The sequence below is a fragment of the Melospiza melodia genome, chromosome 14 (genome assembly GCF_035770615.1).
Source record: "Melospiza melodia melodia isolate bMelMel2 chromosome 14, bMelMel2.pri, whole genome shotgun sequence".
In the NCBI taxonomy this organism is placed as follows: Eukaryota; Metazoa; Chordata; class Aves; order Passeriformes; family Passerellidae; genus Melospiza; species Melospiza melodia.
Window position 1 is genome coordinate 16,214,685 of NC_086207.1, and position 13,505 is coordinate 16,228,189.

The following is a 13,505-nucleotide window of genomic DNA, read 5'->3' on the forward strand; positions in this document are numbered from 1 at the left end:
ATGCCTAATCCCTTCTCACAGTTTGTCTATTTTGGGGTTCCAGAAAGTGGGCCAAGAACACAGAAATTTTCTGGTTTGTGATCTCTGACCTGGACCCTGACCCTTGTCAGGAAAATTTCCTTTGCAGGGAGACACCAAAGAGCTTCATTTATTTGATTTCACCAAGGGAAGGTGAAGAGGTCTCTCAAGTACCCACATGATTTTCTATTAAGGAAAAGCTTTTTAATCTCTCAGACAGGGCCAGGACAAGACCCAATGGCTGGAAGCTGAAACTGGATCAATCCAAGCTAAGTATGGGGAGTCATTTTCTAATTATTATTTTTCTACAAAGCAAAAGGAGTAATTAACCACAGGAACATCTTCCATTAGTGCCTGATAGATTTTCTATCACTGAAAGCACTTGAGCTGCAGAGCATGGACACTTCCAGCTCCGTCACACAGGGCCAAGCAGGAGGAGGAAGGTGAATTTTACTTCCAATTGTGCCACTGGGGAGAGAAACCCAGGATGCTGGCTCCACTCTGGTGCCAATGGCTTTTTAAAAAGCAGGTTAAAAAGCTGAACCAGCTGAAAAGGAGAAGTGCAAAACAATTCAGGATTAAAGAGTTCATGGGACATCTTAAAGGTCAAATTTGTTTAGCAAGAAAAAGTCAAAGCCTGTCAGTGTTGGGAATGAGTGTTTTCCAAGGGAAGGAATATTGGTGCTGGGTGGAGAAAGGCACAGTGAGAAACTACATATGCTTGAGAAGGTGGAAAAATAAAAAAGAAATTTAAAATAGAAGGGTTTTTACTCTTCCTGAAAAGACTTGAGTGGGGTCTGTCTGCAGGACCTCTGTGCTCACATTAGCAGCCACAGGGAAGCCACAGAGGTGTTTCTGAGCAGCATTTCCAGCAGCCAAGCCTCCCAAAACCCTGCTCTGATGTGTCCCAGCAGCTTTTCCATCCTGCAGCGGGATGGGGCAGGTTTTGGCACAGCTCTTTTACTGAAGTACAGGAATTCAGGTGTTGCCATGTCCTCAAACCTTGTGGAACAGGGTGTGCTGGCCAAGCAAGGAAGGAGATACAGAGCCCAGCCCAGCTGCCTTTTGGTGAAATTCCTACTGAGAATCCAGAGGAAGGGAGAGGAATGGCTGCAATTTAGGGAAAACAAGGGATTTTCTAACTGATGGAGAGTGATGCTCAGGCAGCCCAGCAAAGGAAAGAGATGCTCCCATATTCTTAGAGACAAGTTTGTGGGATGTGGTGGGCTTTGGGAAGCAAAAAGGATTCCTACTTGTATTAAAATTACACCAACAATGCCTAATAAAAGAAATTGGATCCCATTCTCCCTTTCCTAAAGGGAGGGGAATCCCTGGAATGAAGTGTTTCGGTAAAAATAGATGAAGAGAGAGAACAGGCAGAAGTCTGAGCCTACTACATTGGGTCTGTGTGGCAGTCTGGGTACACATGCTCCTGTAAAGCTCCCTAAATACCCCTTGCACTTCACCTCAGTGGCTGAATGGCAGCCTGGAGCTGTGTGAGAGCAGAGAAGAACTCCCTGCTTTCTGTTTTTCCCATAGGATGACACCTTAAATGGTGGGGGTTGCATCACTTGGAAAGCCAGAGACAAAAAAATTCCTGATAACATTTTGCAGGTGGTAAAATGCAAAGAAAAGAGAAGGCACAAAAGAGTTTACTTAGGATTCAGTCAGAGTAGTTGATCAGTAGGATGTTGGTGTTATTAATAGAAAAAATTAAGGTACTATCACTAAATGAATAGACAGGGAAGAGTCAACCATGCTAACAGATGCCACCAAATACCAGAGTCAGGAGACAGCTGAATAATGTATTGTAATATCAGAAACACACTGGTGAGCCAGTGCTGCAACATGAAATGAAAATGAATCCATAGAAAGTAATGAGAGAGAATAATGCGTGGATTAGTGAGGACAGAGATGGATTTCTGATCCAGGATTTTCCCCAAAAGACAGCTATGTGCTCTAAGAACTATAAATCTTTAATCAGTTCATCAAATAGCTCAGTTATTCCTCTGTGCATACATTCAGGGCAAGATAAAAGCACCTTCTGCATCTGAAATCCAGGCCTGGCAGTTTCTGGGGATGAGCAGGGGTGCTTGGCTGCTGGAGAGCATCCAGATCCTGCAGTGAAGGGCTGGAAGAGGGGCACTGCACAGGGATTAGTGCCTGCCTTGGAAATGATCCAGCCAAAGCTGGACCATCCACAGAAATGATCCCCGTGCAAGACTCCTGACAGGCAAAAGGGGCTGTGTGACTGTGTTCACGGGGGTTTTTGGTTGAAGGAAGAGATGAGGATCAGACTCCGTGTTTTGGAAGGCTTGATGTATTATTTTATGATATAGATTACATTAAAACTATACTAAAAGAATAGAAGAAAAGATTTAATCAAAAAGCTAGCTAAGAATAGAATAGACAAGAATGATAACAGTTTTGTGGCTCAGCTCTCTGTCCAAGCCAGCTGACTGTGATTGGCCATTAATTACAAACATTTAACATGGGCCAATCACAGATGCACCTGTTGCATTCCACAGCAGCAGATAATCAAGGTTTACATTTTGTTCCTGAGGTCTCTTAGCTTCTCAGGAGGAAAAATCCTAAAGAAAGGATTTTCCATAAAACATGTCTGTGACAGGGCAGGGGATTTATGGGGGTACAAGCTGCTTGCTGAGACAGTCACAGAAAAGGAAAATGACTTTGTTCCTGGTCCAAAACCTTGTGAATTTGGTTGAAAGGAAAATGCAAAGCAATGGGGGGACAAGTCCAGAGCCCAGGCCTCTCTTGCACTGGATCCCCCTCCATCCTGGCAGTGATTTCTCTCTCTGGCACCAGTAGAACCCAGGAAAGCATTTCCTGCTCCAGAGCAGCCACCAGCTCAGCCCCTCTGCTGGGAAAAGTGGCTTTAGACTCTCTCAGAAGGTTAGAAATGAATTCCTGGTTTCCAATGCATGAGCACACACTAACTCATAAAGAAGAGATTTTGCCCTCAGCACCTCTTCTTCTTCTGGCAATGTCTTAAAAGAGCTGCAGCAATTACATTTAGTGGGAATCTCTGTCCTGGGGCTTGGCATCACCTGGGAGCCCTGGCTGAGCCCCTGCAGGTGAGGGGCAGCTGTGTCCTCATTCCTGGGGCTCTGGGGGCTCAGCAGGAGGATGGCAGCTGACACTCTGTCAAGAATGTGGATTTTATTAACCCACAACTACAACTGGCAAGAAGTAAAACTTTCTTTTTACTGGGCTGGGTGGATTTGACGTGGTAAATTTTGGTTCTGAGGAGAAAGCACAGTAAACTTTGGATCTCAATTTTTGCCTTGCCTTGACCCCACTTGTGCCTCAAATGAGAGTTCTTTAGAGAAACTTTCTGAAGTCAGGAGATTTATATCTTGTTTCCAAATGGAACAGACTCTGCTGAAAATGGCATGGATTTTACCAGGTCAATACAATTTATGATGAAATGGGAGATGTTTAAATCTAGTTCTACATAAATAGCCCCAGCAGGAAAGTAGTGGAGCCTGATAAAAAAAAAAATTAATCCATTTTTAATGAATCTGCATCAGAAAATTTAACATCAGGCAAATAGATCTCAAATCCTTCCTGCAGAGGGAAGGGAACACACTGCTCATGCCAGTCTGTGTGGGCAGACTCACTGGCTACACTTTTGCTGAAAGGATTCAAACCACCTTTCCTGAAGGCACATTCAGACCTTATCCAGTGCCAACACCACACACAGTTAACAGAGCACAGCTTGGAAAGTGATTTTCCAAATGATGAACTGGATGGGCAAATCCGGCAAGAGTGAGTGCAGCAACCACTGTGGGTGAGGTGGCCAGAACAGGGGGTGAGGACACCAACCTGCTCTGCTGAGACCATATCCCAGAGAGCTGAACACAAAATCCAGGCTGATGGGGAAGAGAGATGCAGGAACAATGTGGGAATACATACATTGGTAGAAATAGAGGGATTCTGTTCCTCCCAGAGGCTTTTGGTCAAAGCCCCACCAGGCTCCACAGTGAGCACCCTGCACTGGCGCTGCTCTGCAGCAGCAGATGGTCCATCCTCACCAAGCAGCTTTATGGCCATGCAAACTCTCTGAGATCTCTGTTCCTTGCACATCTTTCAAGAAGAAAAACAGGGATGAAAACTAACTAGCAAGCTGAGCTTTGCTGCCTTGAGCCAAGATTCACATGATACCTTTTAACAGCCTTTCCTTGCCTGGATTTCAATTAACTGCTCTGCACTGAAGATTGCAGACTGTCAGCTCATGCAAAGAGTAAATCCTTTCCTAGAGCTTTTAAAACTATTTTCTCAGGCTCCTGACTGCAGAGGGCTTTGGACAAACTGCTTCCATGGAGGGAGAGGAAAATGAGGAGGATGGTTTGTTGCAGTCAGCAGCATTTCTCCCAAGGTGCTGCTGCTCCAGGCAGGAGGAGCTGTCACATCTCCGTGGCCTTTTTCCAGGCAGAGCCATCAGTCCTGACTTCATATTTCCTTGGGCTTAGATGGAAATTCCTCAAGAATAAAAGTAGAAGGCAGAAAGGCACCTACCTCCCTACCTATCATACACAATCTGCGAGAGGTGAGACTACAGAATGTTTCCAATTTGCTTCAGAGCAAAAGAGAATTGAAATGCTTTAGTAAAACCTGACACTCCTCGTTTTTCAGGTCAGGACCAAAATGGAGGTGACATTTGAAAAGGATGCCTGCTCTTCCAGGAATTTGTTTGAGAACTAGGTGCTGTACACTGCAATAACTGATGCTGTGAACAAGTTGGTGAGAAATACAGGATTCAAAGAGAATTCTCCACTCTGGGGACATGAAGTGAGAAAATTAGGAGCCTTTTAAAAATCAGAAAATTTAATAAACTGCTAAAAGTGACCACAAGTCAACTGAACTATGTTAGCAATTTGCAGGACTACCTGAAAGATAGTAGCTGGATATGGGGAACAGGTTTTCTGTTTTGGGTTGGGTAGGTTGGGTTTTTTTTAAATTCTAAAATTGTATTCGTTTCTTTATATATAGAGAGAGAGAGTACAAGACCTTGCAGATCTGACATTCCAGATTAATTTTTAATTCTCTCATAAAGAGGGAAATTGGAATGAAGAAATAATGGCTGAGAAAGCAGAACACAGCAGTCCCAAAATCACTGTTCCCTCTGAAAAAAAAACTAAAACAAAACAAACAAAACAAAACAACAACAAAACCAACCCTATATTAACTTTTAAACCCAAACCAAGAAAGCCATGCTCAGCATGGATGGCAGCCCAACATTATTCCCTGCATTCAGGCTTGCAGAGACACAGCTCTGAAGACTGCTCCAAGAAAAATTCCAGTTTTAAAATCTGGTCATTTTTCTATTTCCATCACTGATTGATTCCAGATAAGGAAGTGTACTACAAAGCCACTTGGGAAGCAGCTTTAATGTGCCTCCAAGACTTCCAGGGGTTTAACTGGCCATTTCCTCACTAAAAGGTGCTGCTTCAGACCTCTGGATTGGAGCAAGGCAACCTCAGCACTGCTCCCATTGCAGATCAACATTTATTTTTCATTTTCTTGTTAAAGGAGGCTTCAGAAATTTCTCAGAAAAAGAAGAAAAAGACTAAGAAAGAGGAATCCATTTTCCCATCAGCACAAGGAGCAGGGACAAGTATGAGTATATCTACACCTAGATATGTATATATGCCCCCCCCGAAAGAGTGACAAACTGTTTCTCACTGGTTTACTCTATTTTGTCCCTTTCTCAGGACATTTCCCTTGCCAAGAAGAAGAGCTGGAGCCCTCCCATCTCCCTCCCTCTTCCTTCATCTTGGCTCTAACCTGGCACAAACCCTTTGCTGCATTTTATATAACTTCATTGGTCTGGCTTTCCAACTGCTTAACAGCCCTTATCAGCAAATAAAAGCCTCCAGCAGCAGATGAGCAAAGTGATTGAGAAAGCCATAAAAACTGCAGAGAGAGAGCTGTCTGTAGTTAAAACAAGCCTCAGCTCCTGCTCCCCAGCCAACTGCCCCAGTAAGCAGGGAGGAATAGCAGCTTTATTACCCTCCCTCTGATTGTATGTCATCATTACAGCATTGTTTTCCCACATACCAATTCCTTCCTAGCTCCCACTTGCAATAAAAACCAGAGATTTGGGTTCTTTTAAAAGATTAATGGACACAGCTGCCCTCATACTCTAAACTCGTGGAGTGGCTGGATATCACTCTTGAAATCCCAAATTCTGGCAGTTTTCTGCCAGGGCTGGGAGTCAATGATGTCGTGAATTACAGAAGAGCTGTGTGGAGGGAAGGAGGTGGCATTGAGGAGAAATGAGACCTGTTGAGGGACAGCTCCTCGTAAAGAAACTGCAGAATTAACAACCCTGTTCGATGAAAACAATGAACAGCAAAAGTAAAAATGGTTTACATAGAGGTTTACAAGAGGAAAAATAATAAACATTTTGCACAGAATGACTTGTCTGTGCTCTGTTTTGAGGGTGAGTAGGAAATGATGCTCGAAACCAAACATTGCTCTGAACACAGCAGTTGGATCATGTGGGAGAAAAGCACATCCTGGGGTCTCATTTGGAGGTGCTGGGATGTGCAGGATGAGGGTGGTGCCCAGTGCCATGGGCAGGTCACACAGCTCAGCACAGGAGGGGCAGGGATGGAGCAGAAGAGCAAAAGAGAGAAGGGACTTTTGGCTGGAAAAAATTGAAACTTGGTTACTTTATTTTGCTGGTGGGAGATAGTTTGTAAGCAAGGGCTGATTTCTGTCTGTCTCTCCCAACCCCAGGAGGTTTGGTGATGCCCTTGGCCCTCAGTGAACTCCACAAAATGTCATGCAGAGCTTTGCTGTGGATCTGTAAGGTTCCAAAGCCATCCCATGGTGTCCCCTCAGCTGTCAGGCCAGGCAGAGGATGACAATTCACAAAGAAATACAACAGGGTAGGCAAAGCCCACAGGGGTTAGGAGGGACACAAAGGGCTGGCGGGGCACCCTCATGTCCCCAGAGCTGGGCTCAGTTCCAGTCCTGCTCACAGGACAGGACCAGCTGGGACTCCTTGCTGGCACCATTTAGGAGGGAAAAGTGAAAATAAATCCAACCTGACCTGTTGTATTGCACTAAATGACCTTCACTACAAGCCTGTGTGGGCTGTCAGGACCCAAAAGAAGAAACCCAGACCCGTGGAGCAGTCTCTTGCCAACCCAAAGATGCTGTGTTTTCCCCCTAACTATGATGTCTGCATTTAATATTCACTGCCATGTCACTGATCCTCATGAATTCCTTCCATTTCCATGTGCCTCCCTCATCCATTTCTATCAGCACCTCACTGTAATTTATTCTTAGTTAAGAATTAATAGACACTTGGAAGTATAATGTTACATTTTTGTCTTCTGGTGCTCTGAAGCATTTCATGCAGCAGATCAAGCATTAAATCTGTCATGTAAACACATTATTTTGTCATGTGATGCATTATGATAGCCCGCTACCAGGAAAATGAAAAGCACTTAAAGGTTCGTGTTTGATGTGTACTGTCAACAAAACTCAGGAAGAATTTATAGGGTGTTGTGGTTTAATGAGTACCTGTTTAATAGGGTTTGAGTATCATTCAAAAATGTGGCTTTACAGGAGACATGTGATGCATTGAATTTCAATGTGAATTATAAAGCCCAATCTGGATCTCCAGGCTTCTACACAGCAAAGATAATAAGATCCAGGGAGCTGTTTATTAGCAATAAATCATGACCTTCTCTCATTTTCTCTTGGAATATTCCTCTCTCCTTCATCAGGTTTATGAAGCTGCAGGGTTCATGTGTGGAGGTGCCATCCAGTATCTTGGATTAGGGCAGAATAACTCAGCTCTAGACAGAGGAGGAATGAACTGAAGAGAAAGGAAGAGCTGATAAATAGGAGCCCCACCAAACACCCAGCCACTGGCAAGCCTGGCAAAGTTCAAGGAGGTGTTGGTTAATGAATTGGGAAAGATTCTGTGAGTTGTTTCCAGGTGGAATCTTCACCCAGCAGACTCCTGACAAAAGCCCCTCACACCTGGCCTGAGGTATCACAACAGTAGCACAAAAAATTGCAAAAATCTGAACAAGCATTCAATTTCTCCCGAGGATACTGCTGGAAGTTATGCCTTAGAATTTTAGCCTGTATATTTTTCATATATTTGTAATCATTCTTTAATGTATAGCTCTGGATTCCATGTGGAGTGTTAGCTACTGCTTTCCCATTTTGTTCAGACACAACAATTCCTCTCCAGACCTGAGAATCAGGGACACCTCACTACCTCAGGCCCCAAGAAATGTAAAACAAAAATGAGTTGGGGGGAGCAAACTTGGGGTAAATGACTTCATTACCTAAAGCTATAATTGCAAAATAAACCCCCAATATGAATGAATGAACTTTTACCAGAAATAATGGACAAAACTTATAAAAGTGTGAAAACCTGTGACCAATTTTGGGTGTAGCCCCTGGGGGGCTTCATCTGCCTTTAACGTACCCAACGACCCTTCAATAAATATAACCACTTTTTATTCCCTTAATTTTGTCTGGCCTCTGTTTTTAGGTAGCCCCAAAAGGCATCAGAAGCACCTCACAAACCAAGACAAGATACAGTGTGATATGACAAAGAACAGAGAGCAGCCTGAAGATAAATCCCAATCCCTTTGTTATCCCACACAGGAACCAGCCAAGCAGAGCTCACAGAGGAGCCCAAGGTGGATCCACCAAGAGGATCCAAGTTTCAGCTCCCCTTGACCTCATGGCACACAGTTCACAGGGTGAGAGCCCTAAAACCATCTCCTCAGACAGCTTTGGTTAGAATTCATCAAGACCTGATGCAATTAAATGCTCCAAGTTATTAATACTAACAAGATTTACTGCTCCCCATTTACAAATGATTTGCATTTTTATGCATTCTTTTAGCATGGATCATCACGACTTTCTTTGGTATTCATGAGGTTGCAATTTGTGTATTTCCATAATTACCTCATCATATTCCCCATTAGATAATGGACCAAGGGCATAAAACACCAAGCAGAATTCAAAAGCAGCATTGACTCTCTGCTCCACTGAGAGGCTGAATGTCCCTTGTCCTTGAAGCAGAGCTCAAAGGAAAGCCCTGGCAAAGGGCTCTGCCCCAGCATTGGCTGAGGCTTGCAGGTAGAAATAAAATTTAAAATAATTAAAAAAAAAATAATAATCAGTGTTTGATCATTACAGCCTCTGGAGTTTCCCTCCTCACCCTGAGTGCATTGACACATTCTCTGCACAGCCCATGTGGACTAAAGAGGATTGTACCACATGTGTGACAAGCTAAGAAATCACAACAATTTCAATTCCATGGCTCTTAAAGCAGGACACAAGTGAGAGCTGAAGAAGCAGAACCAACTTGGACAAACAGTCTCCCATGCCAGGACACTGTCACCACACCCTCTAAGGGACAGTTTGCATCCCAAACCCACCCAAACCACACAAGTAATTCACTGGAAGGAGGGGGAGGAAGGAAGGGAGATGAATTTCATGTACATGGAAACCTTTTTGTACACTTAGAAATGGAGATGAACAGACTTAAAATTAACTGGCTGAGTTCACTGCTGGGCAAGTGATCTGAAATGGCCAATAAATAATTTATGCCAGCACCATCCATCACTGTGCAGCCTGGCTGGTGACGCTGCCCACGTCGGGGCTCACTTGGTGAAGAGAGACAACTTAATTCAGCACAAAGTGAACAACCCAAAATCCCATCAATGATTCATTGCTGGATTAAAAGCTAGAGATTTCTCCATAAATTTCTCTGCCCTGCATTAAATATGCAGATGATTGTGTGATGTTTATTAACTACTGGATGGCTTAGTTAAGGATGACACCGGCTCTGGTACCTTTGAAGCCATGAATCTTCATTAGATGTGCATTTAAGCATGAAAAGGGGTTACCTTCCTGGATTCAGTGTTCACTTATATCAGTAGAACTACAGAATATGTATATGATACAAGATAGTCAGGCCTTAGTATACTTTGTTTTAGAATATATTAATATAGACAGGAATTATTTCCTAGTTTGGATTACCTACCATACACCTCTTCTCCTAGGTATTATAAAATACCAAGCCACCAAAAAAACCCCAAAACACACCCTCACTAAATTTTCCTCTTTTTTTTTTCTAGATACTTAAAAAAAGAAGCTGCATTTTGAAATAGTTAGAGAATATTCTGCCTCTTTTCTTATAAATTTAAAAAATATATATATTTTTGAGAAGTGGTAGATTTCCCTTCCCCTTGTAGAAGGGTCAGGGCTTGAAAGACTAAAAAAAGGCAATGAACTTTTACCAGAAATAATTTCCCAACAACTTCCTCCCCAGCCCTTCCACTGGTATTTGCACACTCCAATTTTCCTCTCTCTTCCCAGTGTCCTCATGATCCTTCCTGTCTCAGTTTCAAACTACACAGAGCTCCTTAGCTTTAGAGGTTAGAAAAGAAGCCCTGTGAGGAGAGGCTGAGGGAGCTGGGGGCGTTTAGCTGGAGAAAAGGAGAGTCAGGAGGGACCTTCTTGCTCTCAGCAACTCCCTGCAAGGAGGTTGTGGCCAGGTGGGGCAGGAAATCAGCAACAGGACAAGAAATGGTACCAAGCTGCATCAGGGAAGGTACAGACTGGACATCGGGAAGAATTTCTTCACTGAAAGCACTGTTGAGCCTTGGAAGGGCTGCCCAGGGAGGTGGAGTCCCCATCCCTGGAGGTGTTGAAGGAACAGTCCCCCAGTGCTCTGGTGTGGGTGATAAGGTGGGCATCAGCCATGGGTTGGACTCGATGATCTTGGAGATCTTTTTGAGCCTCATTGATTCTGTGACTCTGCACTACAGGGTGAGGAAATGAGGGTGAGAAAATGAGGGTTCTCTGTGGGAAGCCCCACTCCAATCTCAGAGCTCCTCTGAGCTCCTAAGCACTCTCCAAGGTGATTCCCTGGAGGGCTCCTTGCCAAGACCCCCGTCCTGCTGGATGGCCGGAGGGAGTGGAGGCTGAAATGAGCTCTGGGTTTGTTCAGGGCTGACATTTCCTTTCCCAGGTCACTGCTTCCACAGTGTGACTGCAGGAGCTGCTGAGTCTTGGGGTTTGTGTTTTAAATTAGCAAGGGAAACCAAAACCACCCTGCTCCCAGCTGGGGTTAGACGGCAGCGGGAAGAGGAAACCAAGAACTGCATGGTCACCCCAGCCCCAGGAGCACCAGAAAACCAGGGGCTTGCTGAGGCTGGCAGGAAATTGTGCTGCTGGAGGCCACATGAGCCAGGGCCCAGTGTGCTGAGAGCATCCCCTGGAGCCACGAGCTCAGCCCATGCACTCCTGGCTGGGACCTCCATGGTCACTGGAGGAGGCTGCAGTGATTCTGCTCAGTGTCAGCAAATCTGCATCACCTTTACAGCCTCTCCTCATCTCTCCAGATGTTTCTCTGCACAGTCTCTGCAGCTCAATTTTGCCATCTGCTGTCATGTCTGTGGCAGCACATCCCATTTCCTCTTTCTACCAGGCTAAAATTTTCCACTTTTTCATGCATTCATCTCACACTGTGTGGTTATCTCTGTTCTTTCCCCAAGTCCCATGATGCTATTTATTCTTATTTCTAATTTCCTATGTACTCAGACACATTCTTCCCTTCTGCTTGCTTTTTCTTAAGCCCCAATTACATTTCACCTTTGAAACCAAGAGATTTATTTATATTAACCTTAAAAAATGCCTAGAAAAGCACATTAAGGCTAAGAAACAAACCTGGAAACATAATGAAATGTGCTGCTGAGATGGAAAGGGACCATGAGAACAGTCAGCTCCCATAAAGTCTATTAAGAGAGGTCTCTTATTAATCTCAAAATGATATTTAATTCATTCCTCTGGTTTCTCTTTAAGGGGTTTGTATTCCTAACTCAGCACTTGCCTTTCTTTTTTTTTATTTCCTCCTGTTTCCTCATTAGTCAACCCCATATCCCAAAATATTCAAATCTCCTTTTTTAATTGCTTTTCTGTACCTCCTCCATACTAATCTGCCAGTTCAGTCATTATCTCCTCACGTCAGACCTCCTTTACCCTCTCTAATCAGTCATTTTGATACAGACAATTGTCCACAAAGTACTGGGGACCAGTAAAAATTATTACTTGGACCAAAAGCTAAATCCTCCATTAATTAACCGCCTTGCTCCACAGAGCCAAGCCAGGCTCTCCAGATATAACAACATTTGGGCTTGACATGGACTCTAAACAAATTAAAACCTGCTTTGCTCTGCCCCAGGCTCCCTGTGCAAGTCCATAAGTGCTGAGATAACTCCAGCAGCTCCAAGTGCTGGGGAGAGGACTCAGACCTGGGTAATTTTAGCTCGTGGTGCTTGGCACTTTGAGAGGTGGTGGGAGGCCAGGATGGAGGGACTGCAGCTTTGGGGAAATGAAGGGTGGTTTTAAAGGAAATGGCTTTGCTCCTCTGCCCTCTGTGTATTGCTTTAATCTGTTACCAGAGGGGGTTTTGGCTACAGTGCTTTATTTTTACTCAATTTTTTTTTTTTTTTTTTTTTTTGCCTTCAAGCTAAAAGTCTTAAAAATAAAGGCCAACATTTCCAGATGCCAATGACATCCTCTCCCACAGCCTTTTCTTTCTAAACACTTGCTGCTTTCATCCAGCTTTTCTCCACTAGACCCAGAGACTGCATTCTGAGCTTCTGTTGCTTTTGGAAAGCAGCATTTCCTCCAGCTACATTTAAAAGGCTCACTTTAACCTTTCCCTGAACACACTGACAGCCCCAGTCCTCACAAATAACTCCAATGAATTTTCATTTAAATACAACCCTCCCCAAATCCTTGCCTCCGATTGCCATTCCAAACCCAAGGCTCTGCCTCAATAATTGGGCTGGATAAAAAGATAAATAAGAATGCTCAGTGGTATAAGTTACACTTACAGCTTCCCTGCAGCTTCTCAGGGCTGTATTTCCACATGGCTGATCAGATCAAACTCACTTTGTTGGCTCCCATCTCTTCTCTCCTTGCACAACTCCCCAAAACCAGGGGCTTTTAAGTCCAGCCAGCACCACAGCAAATGTGCTAGAACCTTCCCAAGTGAGAGCCAGCTCTGCTGTAATGAAGTCATTAGTGAGGAGCTAATTAGTAAGAGCAAAAGGATTGGCCCAACTCTGCCAATTGGAAGCTGCAATGGAGATATTGTTGACTGAATTAGCAGGTTTAATTGGGTGGGGGAAAAAAAGGCAAAAAGGAAAAGTTTGTGTTTTTCAAAGGACTACATCAAAACTGTTTGGGATTTTCTTTTTGGCTTGTTTCCTTTCATTCCTCCCAGGTTTGTGTGGGATTCATGGCTAGAAGTGAGAGATGTCAGGTCCCTGTGCTGGGGTGGGACAGTCACAGTCACTGTGTGGGACAGTCACTGTGTGGGACAGTCACAGTCACTGTGTGGGACAGCCACAGTCACTGTGTGGGACAGTCACTGTGTGGGACAGCCCCTGGTGTGGGACAGTCACAGT